Below are 15569 nucleotides of genomic sequence, written 5' to 3'. Positions count from 1 at the left end.
GGCATGAGCCACCACACCTGGCCATGACCTTTTATCTTAGTTTAAATAAACTCCCATACAAAAATTCAAGTGAAACAATTTTTATAGGTCTATAACACAATATTATCTGCAGTCCATTAGATTAGGTATGGCTGTGAACATTTAATCATAACTTTCAGTTGCAATTTTATGTTCACATTATATTTAGATATCTCCCAATATTTTTTAAAGAAAATTTTCAACCATGTATGGCTGGCCCACAGATTTGCCACATCCCCTTTGTTTTGAAAATTTTCAAATATATATGAAAATGGAAAGAATATTATTATGAAAGCCTGTATACTCTCTGCCTAGATTCAACAACTGTCATCATCTTGACACATTTATTTAATGCTCTGTATATCGTTTTTAAAAAACTGAACCATTTGAAAGTCATTATGACACTTCTGCTTCTTCTAGTTCCTCTCCCTCCTCCTGAGTTTTTAGTTTTGTTTTCCGACTTCCTATATGTGGGTTCCTTTTTCTAACAACCTTACATAGCCTTCTTAAAAAGGAGAAAAGTTCTCTTAACTTTCTGTTCATCTCCAGCTACCACCATCTGTCTCTTTCTTTCTCACAGCCCACTTTCTCAAAGGAGAGTCCACACTGCTGTTTCTACTTCTTCCCTCTCAGTGGGTCTCACTGGACTGCGGTGTGCCATCCACACAACTTCACCTCGGCACCATCTGGAGCCTCACGACTGGGAAACTCAACAGAGGCCAGGCTCCTCTTTTTGGCATATTTCATACTGTTGAGCTCCATCTTGAAATTCGTTCCTCCTGCCGGGGCATCATTCACTTCTGACTCACCTGCTTTTCCAGCAGTCCCTGCTCAAGACCCTTCCTCAACTCTCCTTTCTGCTTGCCTCTTGAATCTGGGCATTTTAAATGGCCCCATCTCCATCCTTAGTCTCAAATCAAGAGCTTAACCATTTTGTCCCTTATTACCGGAATTTCTTTCTTTTTCTTTTTTTTTTTTAATGAAAGACTTTATTTCAAAGCCTGTGAGGTGAATCCAAACCTTGACTCAAAAAGAGAAATTTTTAATAAACATTATTTATTAATAAAACATATATAGCTCTTATTACAAATAAAACAACATAACATTAACTCAAGAAACAAAAACAAAAATTTCAAAGGAAATAATAATTTCACAGGAAAGAGGTATTTTATTTTTATTTTTTTATTTTATTTTATTTTTTATTATACTTTAAGTTTTAGGGTATTTACCAGAATTTCACGTATCTGTAAGAAGATGGAGAGAAACTCTTTATGTGAGGGAACCCATGAGGATGTCTGCTTCATGAACTGCTTCATTTTGATCCTCCAGTTATAGGTGTTCCGGCTTTTGCAGTTTTAATAAAACCACACCCAGAGGCTATTCAGAAGAAGGAATGTAGGTAAAAGGCAAAAATGATCTTGCTTGTTAGTGACCTAGAGACAAGATTTGATGAGAAAGAAGCAGAATGTTGTCTTTTTTTTTTTTTTTGGAAATGGAGTCTCGTTCTGTTGCCAGGCTGGAGTGCAGTGGCGCAATCTTGGCTCACTGCAACCTCCACCTCCCGGGTTCAAGCAATTTTTCTGCCTCAGCCTCCCGAGTAGCTGGGATTACAGGCACGTGCCACCACGCCCAGCTAATTTTTGTATTTTTAGTAGAGACAGGGTTTCACCATGTTGGCCAGGGTGGTCTCAATCTCTTGACCTCGTGATTCGCCCACCTCGGCCTCCCAAAGTGCTGAGATTACAGGCATGAGCCACTATGCCCAGCCTGTTGTCTTTCTTTATTATGAAGTTGTAGGATGTTATTTATCCGTGATAAAGTCCTATCTCCCCCATTTCTACAGCTAATTTAAAGTTGACTATTAGAAACCCTGTTCACAGGTCAAATACAGACAACACACATTGATTTCTAGCCATAATGCTTCACAAAGCTAATTAGTCTTTTGCTTGCTTGAAAGATCTGTATCTAATTTTTTAAGCATCAAAAGAGAAAAGCATATTGAACTCCTTGTAATACCCAAATGGCAGGTGAATGTTCCCTTCAGGGAACATGTTGCTATTGAGAAAACAACATCTGTATTAAGAATTAAGCCTAGGATGAGGAGCAGCAGACTTTGAGACTAAGAGAGAAGAATCAGTAGGCAATGGCTTTTGTTGTTGCTTCTTTTTTTTTTTTTTTTAGACAGAGTCTTGCTCTGTTGCCCAGGCTTGAGTGCAGTGGTACGATCTTGGCTCACTGCAACCTCTGCCTCCATGGTTCAAGTGATTCTCTTACCTCAGCCTCCCGAGTAGCTGGGATTACAGGCACACACCACCATGCTCAGCTAATCTTGTATTTTTAATAGAGACAGGGTTTCACTATGTTGGTCAGGCTGGTCTCGAACTCCTGACATGAGGTGATTCACCTGCCTTGGCCTCCCAAAGAGCTGGGATTACAGGCGTGAGCCACCACACCTGGCCTATTGTTGCTGTCTCTAAATGGAGTAAGAAAATTGGATACTTAAATCAATAAAATGCAGAAAATTAATTAGCTTGTCAGATGAGCATTCATAAGCTTTTTCTTTCTTTTCTTTCTTTCCTTCCTTCCTTCCTCCCTCCTTCCCTCCCTTCTTTCTTTGTCTTTTCTTTTCTTTCTTTCTTTTTTTGAGACAGGATCTCACTCTGTCACCCAGGCTGGAGTGTTGTGGTGACACAGTCATGGAGTCTTGAACTCCCAGCCTTTAACTGCAGCCTTGAACTCCCAGGCTCAAGCAATCCTCCCACCTCAGCCTCTGGAGTAGCTGGGACTACAGATGTGTGCTTCCATACATGGCTAATTTTTGAAAACATTTATTGTAGAGATGGGGATCTTGCTATGTTGCCCAGGCTGCTTTTGAACTTCTGGCCTCAGGTGATCCTCATGCCTCAGCCTCCCAAAGTGCTAGTATTACAGAGGTGAGCCACTGTGCCTGGTCGTCATATAACCTACTCTTAATCTCATTTAGTTTAGAGACTAAACTAATTACGGATCTTTTATGCCTGCTTTATTATAAAATGGCAGCCCAGTTGTAACAACTTATGCTCTGATTTTATTAACAAAAGTCTAGTACAGGTGAAATACAAATGAAGTCTAGAGTTTAGTTAATAGTATCGTGTCAATGTTAGGTTTCCTATTTTGGCAGCTGTACCATAGAATGTAAAAATGTTAACATTGGGGGAAACTGAGCGAGGGTTATATGGAAACTCTATAATATTTTTGCAACTTTTCTGTAAATGTAAAATTGTTCTAAAATAAAAAGTTTACTTTAAAAAAACAAGCCTAGCATGTGGCAATGATTATAACAATGGATGTCTGGATAATGGCCTGCTCAGTGTTCTCCAGATGGTTACTATAGTCATTAAAGTTATACATAATAAAAAGCATAATGACAGTTTTGGCACATTCCAAGTGAAACTGGTGTTTTAAAAATCAGCTCAGGTTATCCATTTAAACTAACAAACAACTGATAAAGCACAATCAGACCAAGAACAGTTCTCTAATATTTTGTAGAATATATGGAAGTCCTGTCTTTCCTGAGGCTAAAATAAAATTGGATGAGACCAGTTGACTAAGAAAAAACAATCGTCTGCCAGTTTCTTTTGCATTTCTGGCTTATTTGGAAAGAAAGACAAAGAAGCTGAGTGGATCAGATGCTCATGTGTTCCTTCTTTTTTCATTCTGGTACCTGGAAATGCCTGAGTTGGGGTAAATGGTAAGATCCCCAAATCCATGAGACAGGGCTCATTTAACAAATAATTTGGGGTCAGCCTTGGTGGCTCATGCCTGTAGTCCCAGCACTTTAGGAGGCTGAGGCAGGCGGATCACTTGAGGTCAAGAGTTCAAGACCAGCCTGGCCAACATGGTGAAACCCCGTCTCTACTACTAAAAATACAAAAATTAGCTGGGCGTGGTTGTGAGTGCCTGTAGTCCCAGCTACTTTGGAGGCTGAGGCAGGAGAATTGTTTGAACCTGGGAGGCAGAGGTTGCAGTGACCCGAGATGGAGCCACTGCACTCCAGCCTGGGCGACAGAGCAAGACACAACCAAGCTCACTTGCTCACGCGTTGTCTATGACTGCTTTCCTGACACAATGGCAGAACTGAGTAGTAGTGACAGAAGACTAGAGGGCCTGCAAAGTCTAATGTAATTACTATCTGACCCTTTACCGAAAAAGTTGGCCAATCCTGTAACGGACAACTTCCTACACACACACAGATCTCCCTCTTGGTTTTCAGAGCAACATTCTCATCTGGCTTTCTACTTTCTCAACTGGCACTCTGGAATTTAAGCGGTGATATGACAGGGGTGGTCTGGTGAGGACTAGACTAGGAGTGTGGCTAATCAGGAGGCTGGTGGGCACTAATAGAAAGATAAGACGTCGAGTACGAGAAGAGCTAATTAATATACAATTAAAGAGGTGAGGCAGGTCCTATAAGACATGGGAGAAGGGAAGTTCCATTTTAAGAAGTGAGCTGAGGAATAGGAGACACGAGGCCTGTGTGGTCTAGGCAGGCAGTCTAGAAGGTCAACGTTTGCGGGAACTGCATGAACAAGCAGGGTGAAACCAAAGCTGCAGTCTAATCTTAGGGCAAAGGTGATTTCCCCATTTTATACTGCTCTCTGGAATTGGACAGCCTTAGGTCCAAATCTACTTATGACATTCAGAAGGAAATAAAAAACCTGACGTAACCCCACCTTCTCCACAGATTTAAATCCTGTGTTGGATGCTGAAGAAAAGCTACGTATCTCTCCCCTACTAGACTTTCCTCAAAATTCAGTTCCAGATAGTACTGATTACTTTATTTATTGATTTATTTAGAGATAGGTCTTGCTATGTTGCCCAAGCTGGACTCAAACTCCTGGGCTCAAATGATGCTCTTACCTCAGCCTCCTGAGTAGCTGGGACTCTGTGCCAGCACACCTGGAGCTGATATTTTTACTTTCATATCTCATGAAAATAACCTTGGGTTAGAAGCTTGTCCTTCCTTCATGACCAGGCCATATGTTTGGTTCCATTATCAAAGTGAAAGCCGTCTCCTTTCCATCCTCCTAAGCAAGAAAATCTCCCTTATATGTCAGTAAAAGTACCAAGCACCTACATTCTTTCTAATTCTCGCCTGCTATCAAGAAAGTATAAAACGAACAATAGTGGGGAGAGAAAAGGTGACGAAGAGAGGGAGGTAGTTTAAGTTGTGCTGATTTCATTATTTGAATAGCCAGGAATGGAAATAGATCATCTAAAGATGATAAATCAAGTACGTGGCATAAACCGCAATTACTTTTGCACCAACCTAATAGAATAGGTATATTTAGAAACGCAAAGATAAAGCCCAGGCGCGGTGGTTCACGCCTATAATCCTAGCACTTTAGGAGGCCTAAGTGGGTGGATCACTTGAGGCCAGGAGTTCAAGACCAGCCTGGCCAACATGGTGAAACCCTGTCTCTACAAAAAAAAAAAAAAAAGGCAAAGATAAATACTAAGAACAGCAGAAAAAGGGAAGTGGTAGTGTGCTAATTTTGTCAGTGTTCATAGTATGGAGTCAACTGGTTTTGTTTGAAGAAAGAGGATTAGATGTATTATATAAACTTGCAGTTATAAGGCAACCACTAGAACAAAAATTTATTTCCCTATAAACTATTAGGAAACACACACATGCAAACACAAAGAAAATACAGTCCAGTAGAGAAATGTAACAACAACAACAACAACAACAAAAAGTAACAACAACAACAAAAAGTAACAACAACAACAAAAACCCAGAAAATATCATACAAAATTTGATACAGAATTAAGACCAAACTTATATGTATATGGGCTAAATTCACTGTGACAGACACTGTTGCTTACTTAATAGCCATTTCCCTGCTCCTGCCCCACTGCCTTATTTTGTCTAGGGAATGTACACAGCCCTAGCAGATGAGTCATTATTGGCTAAGCCAGTCATAGCCATTCTGTGTCCTTTTGTCAGCCTTCCTTACATCTAAGAGTAGCCAGTTATATGGCAAAGAGATTTGAGGGGAAGTCTACTACAGGGCTACTGGGAAAGGTAATCTTTCCCCTGATAAGAGTAGCCCCAGGAGGATAAAGACTTTTACCCTGACTACCCTGTTTTCTGCCTTTGAACTGTGATGTTGGGAGCTGTGGCAGCCATTTTGAATTTATGAGTTAACAAGAATAAGGACTGGCAGAGCAGAAGGAAGGAGCCTAAGATCTGCTGACATTGTTGAGCTCCTGAATGAATGCCAGCTACCAAGTTGCAACATGACTCATATCTTTACTTCCAACTTTCATTTCTTTCTTCAGGCTTATATTACAAAGAGGTCATGACTAATCTCACTTAACAAAGTATTCCTGTCAAAGCTCTTAGCCATTTGCCTTTGCAGACAGTTTAGATATTTTACCTGGAGCAGAGAATAGTTGATTTTGTGCTAAAAGTCTTCCTAACAGAGACTGTTCCTGGCTTCAGATGATATCAATGACCTTAATGTTCAGCTTGTGTCACAGAATTCCAGAACTCTGGAAACAGCAATGCAATAACAGAAAATGATTTGGGAAAGAGCTTCTTTAAGGTCAACACATGGATTTCGTAAATGGCCCAGATTGTCTTTAGTTCTTTGTTATTTCTTCTGTTTTACAGATGCTTGAGCTTTTATTAGTGATTAGGTATTACTATTGCTTGGTATCTTTTACTGAATTCTTATGAAATTCTTGTGAATTTCTACTTGTATGAAATTCATAATCCTACCAATGGGTTTTCTTTTTCTCCTCAAGGTTTCCTTCCATTCCCTTACTTCACATTCAATGAATTTCTTGTGTATGCCACTACTAAGTCTCAAGCTCCTACAATTATTCTAATTTCTACTTCTGTGTATTGCTACACCATCTCTCCACCTTGCCTCCTCCTTCTCTGGGAGTCTTATCCCCCTCCTTTCTAAAATAAATTCATCTAAGGTGTTCCCAACCATCCTAGGCAAACCTTTAGAGGACTTCACTTCTACTTGGTCTTCCTTCATTCTCCTACTTCATTGGTTCCTTCCCCATTTACCTTCAACGCTACAACAGGTCTCTGTGGATAGTCATGCCCAGCCCCCAGCACACTTTCTGTGGGCTACCTAAGCTCTTAAATGGATGGTAAATGCCTTGGGGTTGCATTTGTTGTCTATCCATACTCTCATCTACTGCCTACTTGGCAGTGCGGTTTCCATCCTCCCAGCAACACTGAAACTGTTTTCTAAAAGGTCAACAAAGACCTCTTTTTAGTTAAATTCATTACTTTTCTGGTTTTTCTTTCTCTGTATCTCTCTACAACATGAAAAAGAAAAAAAAAAAGATTTCTCATACCTCAAATGTTCAGCTTCCTTGGCTTCTGTCCTATTTGCTAGCAGTTCCTTCCCTTTTTATTGCCTTTTATTTCTCTTGCCATTCCTTTGCTACATATTCCCTTGCTCCCTATTCTCTCTATCCTTTCACTCTAAAGTCACATTATCTTCCCTATAGCCATTACCTCTGCGGTTAAAAAGGCCTGTTCTATTTTCTTTTTCTTTTCTTTTCTTTTTCTTTTTTTTTTTTTTTTTGAGATAGAGTCTTGCTCTGTCGCCCAGGCTGGAGTGCAGTGGCTCTGTCTCAGCTCACTGCAACCTCTGCCTCCCAGGTTCAAGCAATTCTCCTGCCTCAGCCTCCTGAGTAGCTGGGATTACAGGCATGTGCCACCACACCTGGCTAATTTTTGTATTTTTAGTAGAGATGGGGTTTCACCATGTTTGCCAGGTGGTCTCGAACTCCTGACTGCAGGAGATCTGCCCTCCTCGGCCTTCCAAAGTGCAGGTATTACAGGCGTGAGCCACTATATTTCACTGGTGCTGCAATTTTAAATTTTATGTATAAATGTATTTATTTATTTTAATTTTTTATTTTTTGAGACAGAGTCTCGTGCTGTAGCCCAGGCTGGAGGGCAGTGGTCAGATCTCAGCTCACTGAAACCTCTGCCTCCCAGGCTCAAATGATTCTCCCACCTCAGCCTCCTGAGTAGCTGGGATTACAGGCGTGCACCACCACACCAAGCTAATTTTTTTGTATTTTTAGTAGAGATGGGATTTTGCCATGTTGGCCAAGCTGGTCTCGAACTCCTGACCTAAAGTGATCTGCCTGCCTTGGCCTGCCAAAGTGCTGGGATAATAGGCATGAGCCACCATGCCTGGCCTTATTCACGTGTTTATTTTTGAGATGAGGTCTCACTCTGTCGCCCAGACTGGAGTGCGGTGGTACTATGATAGCTAACTGTAGCCTGAAGCTCCTGGGCTAACACAATCCTCCTGCCTCAGCCTCCCAAGTAGCTGGGACTACAGACGCAAGCCACCATGCCCAGATAATTGATAAGTTTTTTGTAAAGATGGCATCTCACTATATTGCCCAGGCTGGTCTCGAACTCCTGGGCTCAGGCAAACCTCCTGTGGCTGGGCTCAAGGCTTGGCTTTCCAAAGTGCTGGGGTTATAGGCATGAGCCACTATGCCTGGCTGGAACTGCAACTCAAAATCACCTCCCTTCTCAAACTAGCTCCCCTTCCCACTTTCCTGCCTGTGGTCATGGGATGGTCACTTTCTTAATCACTACCTTAGTCTGCTCAGGCTGCCATAACAAAACACCACAGACTGGATAGCTAAAACAACAGAAACTGATTTTCTCACAGTTCTCTGGGTCAGAAGTCCAAGATCAAGGTTCTGGCAGGTTTGGTTTCTCCTGAACTCTCTCTCCTTGGCTTGCAGATGGCCATCTTCTTGGTGGGTCCTCACGTGGCTTTTATTTTATTTTATTTTATTTTTTGCACCAGAGGCAGGGTCTCATTCTGCTGCCTCAGACACCTGAGCTCAAGCAATGCTCCTACTTTAGCTTCTCAAGTTGTTGGGATTACAGGCACGCACCACTATACCCAAAAATGGCCTTTCTTTTGTGCATGTATTTCTGGTTTCTCTCCCTTTTCTTATAAGGACATTAATCATATTGGATTAGAGACCTCTCTAATAACTTTTTCACCTCTCTAATAATTTTTTAACCTTAATAATATCTTTAAAGGTCTTATCTCTAAATACAGGCACATTCTAAGCATGCTAGGGATTAGGATTTCAATATATGAATTTTGGGGAGGCACAATTCAGTCCATAACAGTTTGTTACACCAAAACTTGGGTGTCCTCTTCACTTACCTCTATCATTTTCTATCCAGATATTTTACTTTCTAGATTTTTTCTATTAAGTGTTTAAATTCATCCTTTTATCACCATTGCCAGTGCCATTTTCAGGCCTTAACCAACTCGAAATTTCCATGCCTGGTCTTTTATAAGGCCCTCTGTAATCTGATCCATCTTGTCTTTTCTTTTAGTATTTTTATCATGTACATTGTAGAAAATATAACACTAAATTTTTGTGTCTGGCCACTTTCACTCAATAAAAAAGCAAAGTCCTCTTCCCTACCCAGACCCATTTCCCAGATGCAGCCTTCATATAGTTGAAAATTCAAAAGGTACCAAAGTCTACACTGTGAAAAATCTCCCTCCCACAGGCAACCTATGTTATTAGTTTATTGTATATCCTGAGCTTACAGATAGTTTGTACCCATGGGTACGTCTACTCATTTTCCCACAAATGGCAGTGCATTAGCCTGTTCTCATACTGTTATGATGAAATACTCACAATTGGGTAATTTATAAAGAAAAAGAGATTTAATGGACTTACAGTTCCATATGGCTGGGGAGGCCTCACAATCATGGCAGAAGGTGAAGGAGGAGCAAAGGCACATCTTAAATGGTGCCAGGCAAGGGCACGTATGCAGGGGAACTGCCTTTTATAAAACCATCAGATCTTGTGAGATTTATTCACTATCATGAGAACAATATGGGAAAAACCCACCCCCATGATTCAATTACTGCCTACTGAGTCCCTCCCATGACACATGGGGATTATGGGAGCTACAATTTGAGATGAGATTTGGGTGGGGACACAGCCAAACCATATAAGGCAACATACTGTAGACACTGCTTTACCTATACAAATTGCAATTTTCATTTAATATAACAAAAATAGCAAGCAGTTCTTGAGCACTTTCTATTTTTCTATTAGTATTCTGAATGCTTTGCATGTTTTAACTCATTTAATCCTTGAGATAACTTCCTGGGGTAAGAGCTATTATAATCCCCATTTTTTTTTTTTTTTTTTTTTTCTTTTTTTTTTTTTTTTTTTGTTTTGTTTTGTTTTATTTTTTTTTTATTTTTTTTATTTTATTTTATTTTATTTTATTTTATTTTTTTATTATTATTATTATTATCATTATTATACTTTAGGTTTTATGGTACATGTGCGCAATATGCAGGTAAGTTACATATGTATACATGTGCCATGCTGGTGCGCTGCACCCACCATCTCGTCATCTAGCATTAGGTATATCTCCCAATGCTATCCCTCCCCCCTCCCCCCACCCCACAACAGTCCCCGAAGTGTGATGTTCCCCTTCCTGTGTCCATGTGTTCTCATTGTTCAATTCCCACCTATGAGTGAGAATATGCGGTGTTTGGTTTTTTGTTCTTGCGATAGTTTACTGAGAATGATGATTTCCAGTTTCATCCATGTCCCTACAAAGGACGTGAACTCATCATTTTTTATGGCTGCATAGTATTCCATGGTGTATATGTGCCACATTTTCTTAATCCAGTCTATCATTGTTGGACATTTGGGTTGGTTCCAAGTCTTTGCTATTGTGAATAATGCGGCAATAAACATACGTGTGCATGTGTCTTTACAGCAGCATGATTTATAGTCCTTTGGGTATATACCCAGTAATGGGATGGCTGGGTCGAATGGAATTTCTAGTTCTAGATCCCTGAGGAATCGCCACACTGACTTCCACAAGGGTTGAACTAGTTTACAGTCCCACCAACAGTGTAAAAGTGTTCCTATTTCTCCACATCCTCTCCAGCACCTGTTGTTTCCTGACTTTTTAATGATTGCCATTCTAACTGGTGTGAGATGGTATCTCATTGTGGTTTTGATTTGCATTTCTCTGATGGCCAGTGATGGTGAGCATTTTTTCATGTGTTTTTTGGCTGCATAAATGTCTTCTTTTGAGAAGTGTCTGTTCATGTCCTTCGCCCACTTTTTGATGGGGTTGTTTGTTTTTTTCTTGTAAATTTGTTGGAGTTCATTGTAGATTCTGGATATTAGCCCTTTGTCAGATGAGTAGGTTGCGAAAATGTTCTCCCATTTTGTAGGTTGCCTGTTCACTCTGATGGTAGTTTCCTTTGCTGTGCAGAAGCTCTTTAGTTTAATTAGATCCCATTTGTCAATTTTGGCTTTTGTTGCCATTGCTTTTGGTGTTTTAGACATGAAGTCCTTGCCCATGCCTATGTCCTGAATGGTAATGCCTAGGTTTTCTTCTAGGGTTTTTATGGTTTTAGGTCTAACATTTAAGTCTTTAATCCATCTTGAATTGATTTTTGTATAAGGTGTAAGGAAGGGATCCAGTTTCAGCTTTCTACATATGGCTAGCCAGTTTTCCCAGCACCATTTATTAAATAGGGAATCCTTTCCCCATTTCTTGTTTTTGTCAGGTTTGTCAAAGATCAGATACTTGTAGATATGTGGCATTATTTCTGACGGCTCTGTTCTGTTCCATTGATCTATATCTCTGTTTTGGTACCAGTACCATGCTGTTTTGGTTACTGTAGCCTTGTAGTATAGTTTGAAGTCAGGTAGTGTGATGCCTCCAGCTTTGTTCTTTTGGCTTAGGATTGACTTGGCGATGCGGGCTCTTTTTTGGTTCCATATAATCCCCATTTTACAAATGAGAAAATTGAGACACAAAGCCTAGGATTGGCAGAACTAGATTTGAAGCCAGCAGGCCAGCCCCCAGAGCTCAGTACTTAACCATGATAGCATGTTACTATGTCTTAGGGATTGTTCTATATCTGGACATAAAGAGTTTTTGCATCCCTTTTAAACTTTTCTTTTATTGGAGTTGAAACATATGCTCAGGAAGGTGCACAAACCATGTATACAGATGAAGGAATCATTAGAGAGTGAGGATACCTGTATAATCACCACCTAGCTCAGGAAACCAAAACCCCAGAAGCACCCTCTCCTCTCATGTGCTCCTGAGTAAAGCTTACGGCAATTATAAAATATAGTCCCCAAATACTTTGACACCATTCCTCACATCGAGAAATAATGTCTCTATCTCTTGCCCTTGAATCTTGACTCAATTGACAGCTTAACCCATAGAGTACTGCAGAAGTGATACTGTGCCAGTTTTCAGGCCAGGCCTTAAGAAACTGGCAACTTTCTCTTCCTGTTTCTTGGGATGTTTGCTCTTGGAATCCAGCTACCAAGATAAAGAAAAACCATGCAGCTACATGAGAGGACATGTGTAGGTATTCTGGCCAACAGTCCCTGAGGTCCCAGCAAACAGCTGGCATTAACTGCCAGACATGTAAGTGGGTAAGACTCCCAGTGATTTCACCTCCAACTCTCAAGTCCCCAACAACACCCATCCTCACTGCCCCCAGCCTTTGAGCTGTCCAAGCTTATGCTGTTGAGGCAGAGATGAGCTGTCTCCTCCAAGCCCTGCCCAAATTGCAGACTTGTTGGCAAAACACATTGTGGTTGTCGTTTTAAATTGGTAAGTTCGGGGTGGTTTTTTACATACCAGTAGATAACTAGGGTACTATTTTCTTTTTCTTTTCTTTTTTTTTTTTTTGAGACAGAGTCTAGCTCTGTCACCCAGGTTGGAGTGCAGTGACGCAATCTCTGCTCACTGCAACCTCCGCCTCCCAGGTTCATGCCATTCTCCTGCCTCAGCCTCCCGAGTAGCTGGGACTACAGGCGCCTGCCACCACACCTGGCTAATTTTTTGTATTTTTAGTAGAGACGGGGTTTCACCGTGTTAGCCAGGATAGTATCGATCTCCTGACCTTGTGACCCGCCTGCCTCGACCTCCCAAAGTGCTGGGATTACAGGCGTGAGCCACCATGCCCAGCCAACTAGGGTACTATTTTCTTTTCTCCTCCCAAGGGTAATCACTATCTTGACCTCTGCTACTATAGATTAGTTTTGTTTGTTCTTCAACCTATATAAATATAGTCTTATATGGTTATATAGTTTGTATTATACAAACTTATATAGTTAGCATTATTTTGTGTCTGGCTACTTTCGCTCAATATAATGTTTGTAGGATTCATCCATGTTGTTGCATGTAGCTATCATTTATTATTGTAAAACATTTCTTTATATGCCTATATTATGTCACAGTTTATTTATCCATTCTACTGTTGATGGACATTTAGGTTAGGTTGTGTTTTATTTGGAGCTACTATGAATAATGATGCTTTAAATATTCTTTTTTTTTTTGAAATGGAGTTTCGCTCTTGTTGCCCAGGCTAGAGTGCAATGGTGAAATCTCGGCTCACCGCAACCTCTGCCTCCTGGATTCAAGCGATTCTCCTGCCTCAGCCTTCCAAGTAGCTGGGGTTACAGGCATGGGCCACCACACCCGGCTAATTTTGTATTTTTAGTAGAGGTAGAGTTTCTCCATGTTGGTCAGGCTGGTCTCAAACTCCTGGCCTCAGGTGATTCACCCGCCTTGGCCTCCCAAAGTGCTGGGATGACAGGCGTGAGCCACCGCGCCCGGCCTCTTTTTTTTTTTTTAATATATAAAAGTGCTTTATTTTACTCTTTCCATCCTGAATAAAAGTTTAGCCAGTTATAGAATTGTGCTTGACATTTGTTAACCTTGGTACTTCGAAGAAATACACACTTTGTCATTCATTGCCTTTTTTCTTCAAACATTTTTCTATTCTCTGGTGGCACTGATTTCTTTCTTCTAATTTGTTAATTTTTAATTTTTATGTATACATAATAATTGTGCTTCCATTAATATTCTTAACTCCTTACAAAGTAAAATGAGATCATTTGTCTCCTTACTCTCCCTCTCATGTATCTTTCCCCTTCCACATTCCAACTTCTGTCAGCTATGTCTTTAGTTTCACATTGTCAAGAGGGATAGCATTTATATTCTGTGCATGACAATATTCAAGGAGTGTATGTTATTTTTATAGATTTGTTCTAAGAGTGTAATGCCAATATATAGGGTTGCATTATTACGACTATGTAAATACTGTTCACTGTAGAACAAAATATTGTGCCAGGAATAATGCACCCCCCCCCCCTCCCGGCAAGTTCCATTATCAGAATGCCTGGGCCATTCACAAGAAAGTGTTCTTTTTGTTTGTCTGTTTGTTTTGTTTTTGAGACACGGTCTCACTCTGTTGCCCAGGCTGGAGGGCAGTGGCATGATCTCGGCTCACTGCAATCTCTGCCTCCTGGGTTCATGGAATCCTCCCACCTCAGCCTCCCAAGTAGCTGAGACTGCAGGCACATGCCACCATGCCTGGCTAATTTTTGTATTTTTTGGTAGAAACAGGATTTTACCATGTTAGCCAGGCTGGTCTCAAACTCCTGACCTCAAGTGATCCACCCGCCTCAGCCGCCCAAAGTGCTGGGATTACAGGCATGAGCCACTGCACCCCACCCACAATAAAGTGTTCTTAACATCCATCCAAATAGACCGTCTTTTCATTCAGTTGCTCAAAAATCATGCCACATTTTTAGCTTGCTTCATATTTGGACATTTTTTTCTCAGCATTTAAAATTTTTTTTTCTTTTTTCTGAGACAGGGTCTCACTCTGTCACCCAGACTGGAGTGCAGTGGTGCGATCATGGCTCATTGCAGCCTGGACCTCCTGGGCTGAAGCAACTCTCCCGCCTCAGCCTCTGGAGTACCTGGGACTACAGGCATGTGACACCACGCCCTGCTAATTTTTGTAATATTTGTAAACACAAGGTCTCACTATGTTGCTCAGGCTGGTCTCAAACTCCTGGGCTCAAGAGACCCACCCACCTGAGCCTCCCAAAATGCTGGGCTTATAGGCAGCCTGTGTTTCTAATTGTTATCTTTCTTTATTTAGAGGTATATTAGTTTCTTAGGGCTGCCATAACAAATTACCGGAAAGTAGGTGGCTTAAAACAACAGAAATTTATTCTCTCATAGTCCTGGAAGCTGGAAGTCAGCAGAGCCATGCTCTCTTGGAGTTCTAAGGAGGAATCTCTCTTTTCTTTTCTTTTCTCTCTTTCTTTCTTTTTATTTTATTTCTCTCTTTCTTCTTTCTTGCTTTCTTTTTTCTTTTATTTCTCTTTTCAGGAATTCAGGGAAGAAGGCTCTTCCTAGCTTCTGGTGGCTCTCAGCAGTGTTTGGCATTTTTTGGCTTGTAGCTTCAGCACTCCAATCTCTATCTCCGTCTTCACAGGACCTTCTTCTCTGTGTATCTCTGTGTCTTCTCCTCTTCTTATATGTAACCCAGTCATTGGATTTAGGGACCACCCTAAATCCAGGATGATTACGTCTTGAGATCCTTAATTAATTACATCTGCAAAGACCCTATCTCTGAATAATATCACATTCTGAGGTTTCAGGTAAACATGAGTTTTGGGTA

This window comes from Pongo pygmaeus, chromosome 5 (genome assembly GCF_028885625.2).
Source record: "Pongo pygmaeus isolate AG05252 chromosome 5, NHGRI_mPonPyg2-v2.0_pri, whole genome shotgun sequence".
In the NCBI taxonomy this organism is placed as follows: Eukaryota; Metazoa; Chordata; class Mammalia; order Primates; family Hominidae; genus Pongo; species Pongo pygmaeus.
The sequence above is the reverse complement of the archived record's forward strand: the minus strand, read 5'-3'. Positions refer to the sequence as shown.